Below are 12,755 nucleotides of genomic sequence, written 5' to 3' on the forward strand. Positions count from 1 at the left end.
CTTCTTAGAGCCTACCTATCACAGTATAAATGCTGTAGTAGACGTAGGCATTAATTGCTATGGAAACACCTTTGCAGGCAGCAATGCATAGCAAGAAAAACATCAAAACAGTAACTAGGTAATAGGATTATGGATTACTTTTCCTTTTCTGAATTTTCTAAACTCTCTATGATGAGCATGTATGGGTTTTACAATGAGTTAATAGGAAAGTTAAATAAAAGGGAAGAAAAGAAAGGAGAAAGGAAAGGAGGAAGGGAGGATGGAGGAGAGGGAGGGAGAAAACCTGAATTAAATTCCCAATTCCAGCACTCACTGATCTGGACTCTGTGAATCTACCTCCACATGCTGAAGCTGCCTATGGGAATGTCATAAGACATAATGTCTTTTGGCTCAAAAGTTTCAGGCTTGATTAAAACAAATAATTGGGTCCAGGATGTCTCCCTGGTGGGACAGGCAAGACAACAAGTAATAATGGTTGACAGTGCTTGAGAAGTGGTAGGAGGGATGCTTTTTCCATGAAGTATGTTCATGGGCAGCAGAGTTCCAGGTGGGAAGATGCCCCGTGATCAGTTCCTTTCCTTGTGACTAAAAGACAGTGTCTAAGTGCAGATCGCCACCCCTCCTCACAAGCAGCTGAGGCTCAGTTTGAGTATCCCTACTTCAATCAGAATTATCTTGGACCAGGGCAAGACAGATCCATGATAGAAACCTCAGTAAACCTACTGTGGGGGGCTAGGGAAAGGAACATGTTAAGGAGATGATGACATTGGGTTGACCCACATTCCCAAAACCTTCAATACCGTAGAATAGCTTCTACCCCACCCACAAAATATCTCAACCTCCAAAAGGGGACACTCAGAAAATATATGCCAGAAATATGAGAACCCCAACTGGGCCCAAATAATCTATTTTATTAGAAGCTTTTAGGGTGAGCAGACCATTCTTGTGCCTTCTCTTATGTGTTCTGAGGACCTTGGGCCTGTGGCCTACTTTCTAAAGCCATGCTGGAGCAGAAAACATCTCCAGTGCTTCACAAAACCAAACTTCTGGGGGATCGATGCATTCTGTGGAGCTCCATTTAGGTTCTCAGGTTCCCCTTGACCCCGGAAACTCTCTGTCTTAGGAAGAGTGGCCTCGGCACAGTAGTGACCTGGTGGCTGAAGGTCTCTCTTCAGAGAAATATGGACTCCACTGCTGCCATCCCGTGTATGTTGGTCACCCAATTTGGGAAGCAGGGTAGGATCAGGATCCCTCAGGCTCAAGTTGGGAGCTGAGTGCCGAGGCTTGGCCAGGTGTGAGGAGCAGGATACCTTGTTTAGAAGGGTCATACTCAACCTTGCTGCAGCAGAGTGGAGACTATCTTTGAAGCTGGAGGTGTTTGTGAAACAGGAGGAAGGCTGTTGCCCAGCCTGGCTGCTCCTGGCAGCCTCCAGGCTTCCTCTTCTCCCATGTGTAGGCCACTGACATTTGAGACTGGGGGGCTTAGGGGCCTCCTGGGATATGCGCTCCTTCCTCCAGTGGTCATGGCCCGTCCTGGGGTATGAGGTCCTCCCTCTGCAGGGAGCCATCTCTACCATCTGGGAGGCTCCTGGCCTGACCATTTTCCTGTCTCTGCTGTTCTCACTGGGCAGCTCTGGGCCACACCAGCTCCTAGACTGTGCTGCAGGCCTAGAGCTCCTCCTGGGAGCGGCAGCAGCCTTGGCTCTAGGAGGAACCTCTTCCTGGACATCTAGTGGTTCTCTAGTGCCTCCTGGTGGCCTGACTCTCCCAGGCTTTTCAGAATGGATGGAAATGCCCATGGACTTACACTGGTGTGACCCACATTTCTCCAGAGCTGTGTCCTGGGTGGGAAGTTTTGGGCTTTTTCTTTCTGGGAGCTGAACTCTCTGGGATCTCTCAGTTGACTTAAGACCTGGCCTGAAGCCCTGGGCCTCAAAATGTCTTTCCTGCTGCTGTTGGAGCTCATGGGCTGTGTATAATCCAGGGAGCCTCACGCCAGCAAGGGGTAGTGGGCACGGTTCTAACAAGTTAAAGAGCAAATGGGACTCCAGGATCCTCTGGGGGAAGCCCCACTTCAGGTGTACTATCTTCCATCGCATGAGGGACTCCAGGAGGAGCTGTTGACTCTTTTTGAGGATTGGCCCCTTGGGCGGGACAGTGAGGACAGTGGGAGCACCCGCTAGAGCTGTGGCAGCTTGAGGGGCTCGGCCACATAAGACAGAGGAGCAGGCGGAGGGCAGGCCCAGGGGTGCAGCCAGAAATTCTCCAGATTGTAAGTTCTGGAGTTGCTGAGTCAGGCCAGCAGTCTTCCCTGGATCCACCACCCTTTTATCCTGTTTTTGGCTTCTCCAGGGTTCAGGTGAGGCCTGCTGGAAGGCTAGACTGACCCCCGCTCTATGCTTCTTGGCAGAGGCCATGCTCTGGCTGACCAAATGCTTTCCCTCCCCACTGGCTTGCAGGGAGAGTTGACTCCAACTGGGGAGAGGCTTCATCTCAGGACAGAGAGCAGAGGTGTCTGGTGGTTCTTGTGCCATGACCTCATGCCCGGAGCCAGTGATGGCTGGAGACCCCTCACCCTCCAAAGAGTCAACTAGGAGACTACCTTTAGCAGCATCTTTTTCTCTGACCTGCTCTTCGTTTCCTCCCCTTGGAATATGAGGACCTCCCGCCGCCGCCTCAGCTCTGCACTTTCTCTGGCTCCGTACACCCCGGATTTCTGCAGCATCCTCATCTCCATCCTTGTTCTGGTTCCCTGGCCCTTGTATCCGGATCTCTCCATCAACTTTACTTCTTACCTGTCCCTGGTAATCTCCCCCTGGAGCCTGGGTCTCTGTACCATCACCACCTGAGGTCCCTCTTGGGTTTCTCTTCCCTTGTATTTCAGTCTCTGCACCATGCTCACTTCCCACCTGCTCCAGGTTCTTCCACTCTGATGAACAGCTCGTTTCATCAATTTTGGTTGTTATTAGTCTCTGGGGCCCTCCCCTAAGTCCCTGGACCTTTCCATTATCCTCACTTCCAGCCTCTCTCTGGCTTCTTTTCCCCAATGTCTGATTTTCCTCCTTCTTTCCTCCAGTCTGCTCCCCATTGCTCCTTCCTGGTGAGTGGCTCTCTCTAGTTTCCCTAGCTAACCGTCCTTGGTTATCTCTCTCAGACCTCTGGTTCTCTACAGCATCCTCACTTCCAGCCTGAATTTCTGTTCTATTCTCACCTCCTGGCTGCTCCTGGTTCTTCCACTCTGATAAATGGGTCTTTCTATCAATAACACCTTTTAACTGGCTCTGGTTTTCTTCTCTAGGTTCCCAGGCGTCTGTATCATCCTCACCTCCAGCTTCTCTCTGACTTGTCTTCTCTGGAACCTGAATTTCTGCACCATTTTCATCTCCAACCTGCCCCTCTTTCTTCCATTCTGCTGAATAAGTTTGTCCATCAATTTTACTTGTCAATTCTCCCCCATTTTCCGCCTCAGATGCCTGGGTGTTTGCACCATCCTTGCCTCTAATGTATTCCTGATTTTCCCACATGGGTGTGTGAATCTTGGCATTATGTTTACTGCTTAACTGCCCCTGGTTTTCTTCTCCAAGTTCCTGGATCTCTTTACCGTCTTCATCTTTAACCCTTCTATTTCTCTTTTCTAGTGCCTGAATGTCTATACTATTCTCATCTTCAAACTGTTCCTGGTTCCTCCTCTCTGGTGGATGGGTGTCTATGTGAGTTTCACATCTTAATTGTCCCTGACTCTCTTCCTCAGGAGCTAGTGTATTGGTATCGTCCTCATCACCACCTTTTCTCTGGTCTCTTTTCTCAGGTGCCTGAGTTTCTGCTCTAAGTTCGCCTCCAATCTGATCCTGATTCCCCCAACATAGTATCTCACATTCTCTGTCCATTTTGCCTCCAATCTGATCCTGATTCTCCCAACATGATATCTCGCGTTCCCGGTCCATTTTGCCTCCAATCAGATCTTGATTCCCCCAACGTGATATCTCACATTCTCTGTCCATTTTGCCTCCAATCTGATCCTGATTCCCACAACATGGTATCTTACATTTTCTGTCCATTTTGCCTCCAATCTGATCCTGATTCTCCCAGCATGGTATCTCGCGTTCCCAGTCCATTTCGCCTCCAATCTGATCTTGATTCCCCCAACGTGATATCTCACATTCTCTGTCCATTTTGCCTCCAATCTGATCCTGATTCCCCCAACATGGTATCTCACATTTTCTGTCCATTTTGCCTCCAATCTGATCCTGATTCTCCCAACATGGTATCTCGCGTTCCCGGTCCATTTCGCCTCCAATCTGATCTTGATTCCCCCAACGTGATATCTCACATTCTCTGTCCATTTTGCCTCCAATCTGAACCTGATTCTCCCAATATGATATCTTGCATTCTCTGTCAATTTCACTTGCTACTGGTCTCTCGTCTCCCCACCATGCTGTATGGATCACTACCCAGTCCTCCTGTCTTATCTCCCTGAGGTTCTTCCCTCTAGATAACTGGGTTTCCCCAGTAACCTCCCCCTTTCTCAGGCCTTGGTTTCTCCAACCCACTAAAAGTTCATGTCTTAGTTGTTTCCAGATCTCTTCCCTAGATGCTTGGATCCTCCCAGCTTTCTCACTTCCACCCTGATCCTGCTTTCCCCACCCTGGGGTCAGGATCCCTATAACATTCTCACTTCCAATGCATTCCTGTTTTTCCCACCCCAGGGCCTGGGGCTCCACACTTTCCTCTTGTTTTACTTCTGCCAGGTTCTCCCTCCTAGATACCTGGGTTTGCATATAATTCTCACCTCCAACATGGACCTTGTTTGTCCACTCCTGTGCCTGAATTCCTATACCAGTATCATCTCTAATCTTGTCTTGTTTTCCCCAGCCGGGCACCTGGTTTTCCTCACCATCCTCACTTCCAGTCTGGTCCTGCTTCCCCAATCCTTGGGCCTGGGTCTCTCCTTCAATCTCTTCTCTGGCCTCTTTCTTGTTCTCAAATGCCTGGATCTCTACAGCATCATCATTTCTACTCTTATCCTGGTTCCTCCACTCTAGCGTTTGAGTCTCTGCATCAGTTTTACATCTTAACTGTTTCTGTTTTTCTACTATATGTGCCTGGGTTTCAGGATTCTCACCTTCAGCCTCCCTCTCATTTCTATTTCCTAGTTCCTGAATTTTGGCTCTATTCTCAATTCCCATCTGGTCCTGGTTCTTTGACCCTAGTGTCAGGATATCTCCATCAGTTTTACTTATTACTAGTCTCTGGCTTCTCCACTCCAGGACCTTAGTTTCTGCATCATCCTCCATCCCAAAGTTCATTGGGAGTTGCCCCACAGTTGCTTGAATCTCCCAAGTATCTTCCCCACTACTCTCTGTCTGGCTTCCCCACTCTAGAGCCTCTCTGACTAGCATGTGGTTCTCCCTCTCTGGTACCCAGGTTTTTTGTGAGCAGCCCCAGGACTTCCAGGTGGACATTCCCACTTGTTGGTTGGAAGGATCAGGCAAGAAGTCTCTGGAGGAGAACTGCAGCCTCTGAGACGAAGGGAGGCTTGAGAGAGAGGTGGCTAAAATCATAGGTTTGAGGTGAGACCTCATGCTGACAACAGATTCCAGTGGCATCAATTCTTCCTGGGAGTGGACCAGCAGCTGCTCCATCCTTTGGTACCTGTCCAAGGGTGAGGATAGTGGCTTGCAAATCAGGTGAGTCTGCTCATCACTGAGACACCAGGGTACCTGCCATGCTTCCCAAGAACTGTCCTGAGAGAGCATACAGGTGCTTGAAAAGGATGTGGTGCAAAAGAAAGGCTCAAAGGGGGTGCAGAAATCCCAAGATGAACCCTGACGTGGGTGCTGCCAAGAGAGCAGGTATTGGTTCCATGATTCCTGGAGGCTCCTCCTGTATTCATGTCTCTTCTTTTGTGCCCATTGTTGGACATGAGCATCCAGGCCACTGAAATCACTAAGGCTGAAGAATTCACGGGTCATCCTGAAACAAGTGTCATGTCTCGTGGAGGGCACTGCCCACTTCTGCAGTGGCACCTGTTGTTAAGAATGGAGAAGCAAAATCCTTGGTCACACATTGTCTCATCTAATGCTCACAGATTAGAATTACAATCCAATATCCAGATGAGGATGCTAGGGCTCAGAAAAGAGGGAATCACTTCCCTTAGGGCATTCAATCAAGAAAGACAAAGAGTTTACTCCAGGCCAGGCACTATTCTTGATGCTGGGGTTACCAGCATGAACCAAGACAAAGTCCTTGTCAGGAGCTATCTTCCAGATATGGAAGATACAATAATCAAGTATACAACATGTTAGGTATTGTTCTGATGGAAATAAAAATAGAGTGGGTATGAAGTTAGTTAACTCCTTTAGACAGGCTGGTCACAGAAGCCTCTCAGAGGAGGTGACATTTGACTGGAGACCTGAATGAAACAATAGGCAACCAAGTGACATCTGAAGAAAGAGCACTGAAGGCAGAGGAAATGTTAGTGCAAAGGCCCAGAGGTCAGAACAAGGTCATGCATAAGAACATTAAGGAGTCCCTATGCCAGGGCATCTGGGTGGCTCAGTGGTTGAGCATCTGCCTTCAGCTCAGGTCATGATCTTGGGATCCTGGGATCAAGTCCCACCTACATTGGGCTCCTGTCAGGGAGCCTGCTGCTCCTTCTGCCTATGTCTCTGCCTCTCTCTGTGTGTATCTCACAAACAAATAAAATCTTAAAAAAAAAAAAAAAAAAAAAGGGAGTCCCTATGCCAAGAATGGAACAGGTGATGAAGAGTGCTAGGAGATGAGGTCAGAGAGGAATGTAGGACAGATCATGCTGGGCCTTGGATTTATGCTTAGGAGTTTGAATTTTATTCTGAGTTTGACAGGGAATATATATTGGTAAGAGCCATTGCAGGATTTTGAAGGGCAAAGGGCTATGATCTATTTTTAAATGTTAGTTCTTGCTCACAAGTATAATGTTAAGCCAGGTGCAAAAGAATACCTACCATATGATTTCATACAGGCAAAATTAGCCTAGGTTATTAGGAATCAGCATAGTTCTGACTGCAAGCTTCTGGCCTGCAGTAGTGGTATTTCTTAATCTGGGTGCTGCACATGGATGTATTAAGTTTGTAAAAATTCATTGATCTATACACATATAATCTGTGTATGTGTATCATCCTTGGATTAAAATTTTAAAGAAGAAAGAGAAAGAAAGAAGGTCATTCTGTTAGCCAAGTGGAATATTGTCTGTGCTTGGATGAGAGAGGCCACAGGAACCAGGCAGAAAGCAGTGCTACAGTGTAGGTGAGATATGAGCAAGGTTTTGCCGAGGTGGCTGTGATGAAGTTTTGAGAAGTGATCAGATGAGATATGGTTTGCAAATAGAGCCCATAGTACTTGTAGATGGATTGAATGTGTGGAGTGAGGGAGAGAGACCAGGGTGACAGATGGATCTGGGGCCTGGTGATGCTTTCCCTGACCAGTCTTAAGTTCCCCCATGTGATTCATCTCTGGTACATAGGGCTTAGAACAGGGTCCTTGTAATAAGTGAATGAGACCATCATGGTGCTGAGGGAAGGAGGTGTGTGGGATCCCCTCACCTTGATGACCTTCTTCATGCTGGGATGGGTCCTGGTGATCTGCTGCCAATAATGCTGGACCTGCCAGATCAGAAAGAGGCAGAGCACCAGCAGGTTGCCACAACACCGAGGGTCCCTACAGCTGTGATCCTCAGAGAGCAGGCCCAGCACAGGCTCCCACTCAGGGCCCTGGAATGGCCCCACCACAACACAGGCTCCCAGCAGTGGCAGCAACATGATGAAGCTTAGGTGAGCAGGTGGTGTTAGTTGAGTTGGAGGGCAGGACTGGTATGCCTGACTCAGCCCGTTTGGGGTGAGGTAGCCCCTGCCTCATAGTACCCCTGTCACTGAGGCTACCTCACAAAGGAGCCACAGCCTCAGGTCCAGCTCCTGAACCCAGCACCAGAGCTGGTTAACATGCCCTCAGTGCAGGCAAGAACCGCATTGGGGAACTGCCAAAAAGAAATTAAGAGGAAGAAGAATTTGTTTTAGATATCCTGTCCTCCAGAGTGAAGAGATTACATTCCCCCCATGTGTGATGGGGTGATGTAACTTGTCATCTGCATGATTTCTTTCTTCCTATTAGGTATTTTCATCCATGTGTCCATCTGTCCATCCAATACCAAACATTTAATAATGAGCACTGTATTGGACATGTGTATTCTCATTTGACCACCCAGCATTCCTTCCTCTTTGCTCAAAGTATTCTGTTTTTTTTTTTTTTTTTTTATTCTGGTTTTCTATTGGGGATTACCTTTCCCATCTCAGGATCAGTGATAGTAGAGGAATAAATGCTACCCTGAAGATTGTCTTTCACCCAAAGTTTATATTCAAAATATTGAACAGTGGAGCAGGAAGGAACATCAGCCTAATTAGAAGGGCCAGGCCTTAACCTTTTATATTTTTTAAGATTTTATTTATTTATTCATGAGAGAAAGAGGCAGAGACACAGGCAAAAGGAGAAGCAGGCCTCTCAAAGGGAGCCTGATGCGGGACTGGATCACACCCTTAACTGAAGGCAGACACTCAACCACTGAGTTACCCAGGTGCCCAGGCCTTAACCCTTTAATAACTGCATTGTATGTATTCCTGAGCATTCCAGGAGAGGGGCATCACCTACTTACCAACCAGCTGGGATGTATTTCTCTATTTTAAGAACTTAATATGTCACATGATGTATCCTGGCTGAATGTCACCCCAGCTTATACCTGATACTCTCCCATAGATCCAGGACAATCAAGGAATGCAGGTGTGTGACCTAAGCTTGGCCAATTGGGCTTTCTCTACCAGGGCTCTTAATGTCAATAACAGAGATCCAAGGTGGGAATAGAAAGATGGTGAGAAAAAGAAAAAGAAAAGCAGCCCATGACAGCTAGGAACTGGCCCATTTCTATCAGTCAAGATTTGGTGTTCCTAGGAGCTGACCCTTGGTATTCACCTGTTCAACATAAATGATTTCATGGGTTATCAACATCAGACAAAACCACTCTGTGATAATCAAGACAAAAACAAGATCATTCTTTTTTTTTTTTTTAATTTTTATTTATTTATGATAGTCACAGAGAGAGAGAGAGGCAGAGACACAGGCAGAGGGAGAAGCAGGCTCCATGCACCGGGATGCCCGATGTGGGATTCGATCCCGGGTCTCCAGGATCGCGCCCTGGGCCAAAGGCAGGCGCCAAACCGCTGCGCCACCCAGGGATCCCAAGATCATTCTTTAATCACATTTGAACACAGACAAAAACACAAACATTATTGAAACCACAAAAATCACCAAATTCCTCTTATCCTGGCTAATATGAGTGACAATATTTCTTTACCAATTACAGCTTTAGCCCCACTTTAAGAAAAAAAAGATTTTATTTATTTATTCATGAGAGACACAGAGAGAGAGAGAGGCAGAGACATGGGCAGAAGGAGAAGCAGGCTCCATGCAGGGAGCCCAATGTGGGACTCGATCCCAGGTCTCCAGGATCACGTCCTGGGCTGAAGGCAGCGCTAAACCACTGAGCCACCCGGGCTGCCCTAGCCCCACTTCATTCCTTCTACCTTATAGATAAGATTATTAAGACGCCTAATCATCTTAGGGGTTCCTGGGTGTCTTAGTCAGTTAAGTGGCCAACTCTTGATTTTGAGTCAGGTCATGATCTCAGGGTCAAGAGATCAAGCCCTGCATTGGGCTCCACATTAAGTAAGGAGTCTGTTTGATATTCTCTCCTTCTCCCTCTGCCCCACCCCTGCTTGTATGCTCGCTCTCTCTAAAATAAATAAATCTTTTTTTAAAAAATGGTGACCATCACAGAATTATTCGCACTCTCTGATGGCATCTAATCCAGAGCAAATCTCACAATCCCTTAGACACTCCCTAAAATCACCTAATACAACCCAAATCCTACAGTAAATACTTTCTAACATCCTCTTATTGAGAAGGCTTATCATTCCTCATGTACATTCTCCCTTGGTGCAGTAAGTAATAAGACTATAAGATGTGTTCCTGCTAATCCTTGGCTGGAGGGCATTGACAGTGGAGTGAGACTGTAGGGCTGGTTCTGCTCTCACAACCAACTCCCCTGGAATCTATGGGCTTCATGACAGAGTTTTTCCCAAATTCCTTTTTGGCTGCATGCCCACTACCCTTGGGCCAGTCATAGTGCCAGAAGATAGGTATCCAGAGTACCCAAGGAATCTACAAGACCTGATCTCATAGAGCTCTAAGTGTGGTTGAAAAGGTGGATACCAAATAAGGGCAAGGTTGGCAAGTGGTATACAGGCAAGTGCACAGAGCTGTGGGTCTATCCAGCGGGGACAGTTACCTGGTCTAGGTGATCAGGGAGGCTTCACTGAAGACATGATGAACAGGAGTTAGCTAAGCAAAACAGTGGAGCACATTACTCCCAACAAAGGGTGATGGATGGGGTTGGAGAAATCAGGGTAGAAAAAGAAGGTAGGCAAAGCTGTTTTCATGGGGATGCAGGTGGGGACTGGTGGAGAGGGAACTGGTAAGCTATGGCAAGGATTTAGGATTTTAAGCACAAAAGTGTGGTAAAAGACAAATTTCTAAGACAGACTGATCTTGAGCATATGTCAACACAACTTATAGCAAGGGAAACAACAAAACACAAAGGGTGACCTAGCTTTAAGGGAATTTGGAAATTGAGCCATTACAGTAATGATGTACTGTCTCATTACAGTAATAAAAACATCAGGGATGCCTGGGTGGCTCAGTTGGTTAAGTCTGCCTTTCGCTCAGGTCATGATCCCAGGGTCCTGGAATCGAGCCCCGTGTCTGGCTCCATGCTAAGCACGGAGTCCGCTTCTCCCTCTCTTTCTCCTCATGCTCTCTCTCACACACTCTCTCTCAAATAAATAAATAAAACCTTTTTAAAAAATCAAGTCCTGATCAGTCTTTACTGAGGAGACCTGAGATATGATGGTCCTAGGTGCCAGGTAGGCCAGATTAACAAATGGAAATTGTTATAAAGGATATTTAAAAAGCAAATAAGGCCACATCTAGGACTATAAATTGGAATTATGTTTAATTCCCCAACAATGGGGGCAGCCCCTGTGGCTCAGTGGTTTAGCGCCGCCTTCAGCCCAGGGCATTATCCTGGAGACCCAGGACTGAGTTCCACGTCGGGCTCCCTGCGTGGAGCCTGCTTCTCCCTCTGCCTGTGTCTCTGCCTCGCTGTGTGTGTCTCTCATGAATAAATAATTTTTTTTAATTCCCCCAACAATGGTGGCTGACATGTCCCATTAATATGGAAACATAAACAGAATCTGAAAAGTGAGCAACAGAATCCAAACTACAGGTTCTACTCTTACACAAGAACCATCTATGGGCATTTCTTAACTTGGAGACAAATTTTGTTCTTTGACAAATTGTATAAGATTCGCATGAGGTGAAGTTTGGTGGAGCAATTTTTTATGTAATATATGTTCCATCCTGGAGCCAGTTCAAACCCATCCTGTTGCCCCATACTGCAACTGGTCTAGGCATAGCAGCCAGATTTGGCCGAAGTAACCCAAGCCAATAGCCAAAATCCCAGTCGTGGGATTGGACAAGAACCCAAGGTCTAGTTCTGGTTCAGCCACTGCCTCACTGTATGACTGTGGGCAAGCAGCTTCCCTTCTCTGGTCCTTAGTATCTGTAACATGAAGAAATTGCTGCATGATTCCTAAGGGTCCTGCTAGGTCTCTACCTCTAGGTTTCCAAAATAATTAACTAGAACTAGCCTGTAATGATCTAGTTTGGGTTAGATTCAAATGGTCCCAAGATGTGCATCATGTTGGAGAGAAATGAGTAAGGGCCCTAAGGATCAGGAAGGACTTCTTGAAGGTGGTGAGGCATGAGTCTACCTTTAAATAATGGAGATTTGGAGCAGCATAAAGAAAAGAGCAGTATGCTGGGCAGAAGAAAATGTGTTCTTCGACATATCCAAACTCAAGCTGACAGAAACTCAACCCTCACCCGCAAACCTGCTCTTCTTCCTGAATTCCCTACTCAATGGATTGTTTCCGGTGGACTCTACGTTTCCCACCAGTATTGTAGCAAGGATAGATAAATAAGAGGGCGCCTGGATGGCTCAGTTGGTTTAAGCATCTGCCTTCTGTTCAGATCATGATCCCCCGCATCTTGGGAGAGAGCCCAAGGGGCTCCTGGGCTCTGGCTCAGCAGGGAGTCTGCTCCGTCCTCTCGCTCCTGCTAGAGCTATCTCTCTCAAATAAATAAACAGGTAAATAAAATCTTAAAAAAAAAAAAAGAAAAGGATATCTTTTTTTTTTTTAATGATAGTCACACACGGGGGTGGGGGAGAGAGAGAGAGAGGCAGAGACACAGGCAGAGGGAGAAGCAGGCTCCATGCAGGGAGCCCGACGTGGGACTCGATCCCGGGTCTCCAGGATCGCGCCCCGGGCCAAAGACAGGCGCCAAATCGCTGCGCCACCCAGGGATCCCGAAAAGGATATCTAAATATGAAGAAAAACATTTAGGATTACCCATCATTATCTCCATGCCATTCCCTCGCCAGTGCAGGGTCAAAAAGACGATTTCTGAAAGCACAATAACGTGCTCAAAGATAAACAGGCAATGGAATGATGATACCGCCAAAGATTTATAATATAATGACAACAAAAATAGCAAATTGCGATTCCTCTCCCAAAACCTACGCGATCTCGCAGGCGCCTTTAGAGCTCGAG

At 47.0% G+C, this 12,755-nt stretch overlaps 1 long non-coding RNA gene across 1 annotated transcript; it reads right to left on the minus strand.

Annotated features, from left to right (window-relative positions):
• Positions 1-876: 876 nt before the first annotated feature.
• Positions 877-7,866, minus strand: LOC140642754 (uncharacterized). The gene is made up of 2 exons (XR_012039159.1): positions 7,581-7,866; positions 877-6,026 (listed from the first exon to the last, which is right to left on the minus strand). It is a non-coding gene; the product is annotated as an uncharacterized lncRNA (long non-coding RNA).
• Between the last annotated feature and the right edge of the window lie 4,889 nt (positions 7,867-12,755).

Source organism: Canis lupus, chromosome 11 (assembly GCF_048164855.1).
Source record: "Canis lupus baileyi chromosome 11, mCanLup2.hap1, whole genome shotgun sequence".
NCBI classification, from domain to species: domain Eukaryota; kingdom Metazoa; phylum Chordata; class Mammalia; order Carnivora; family Canidae; genus Canis; species Canis lupus.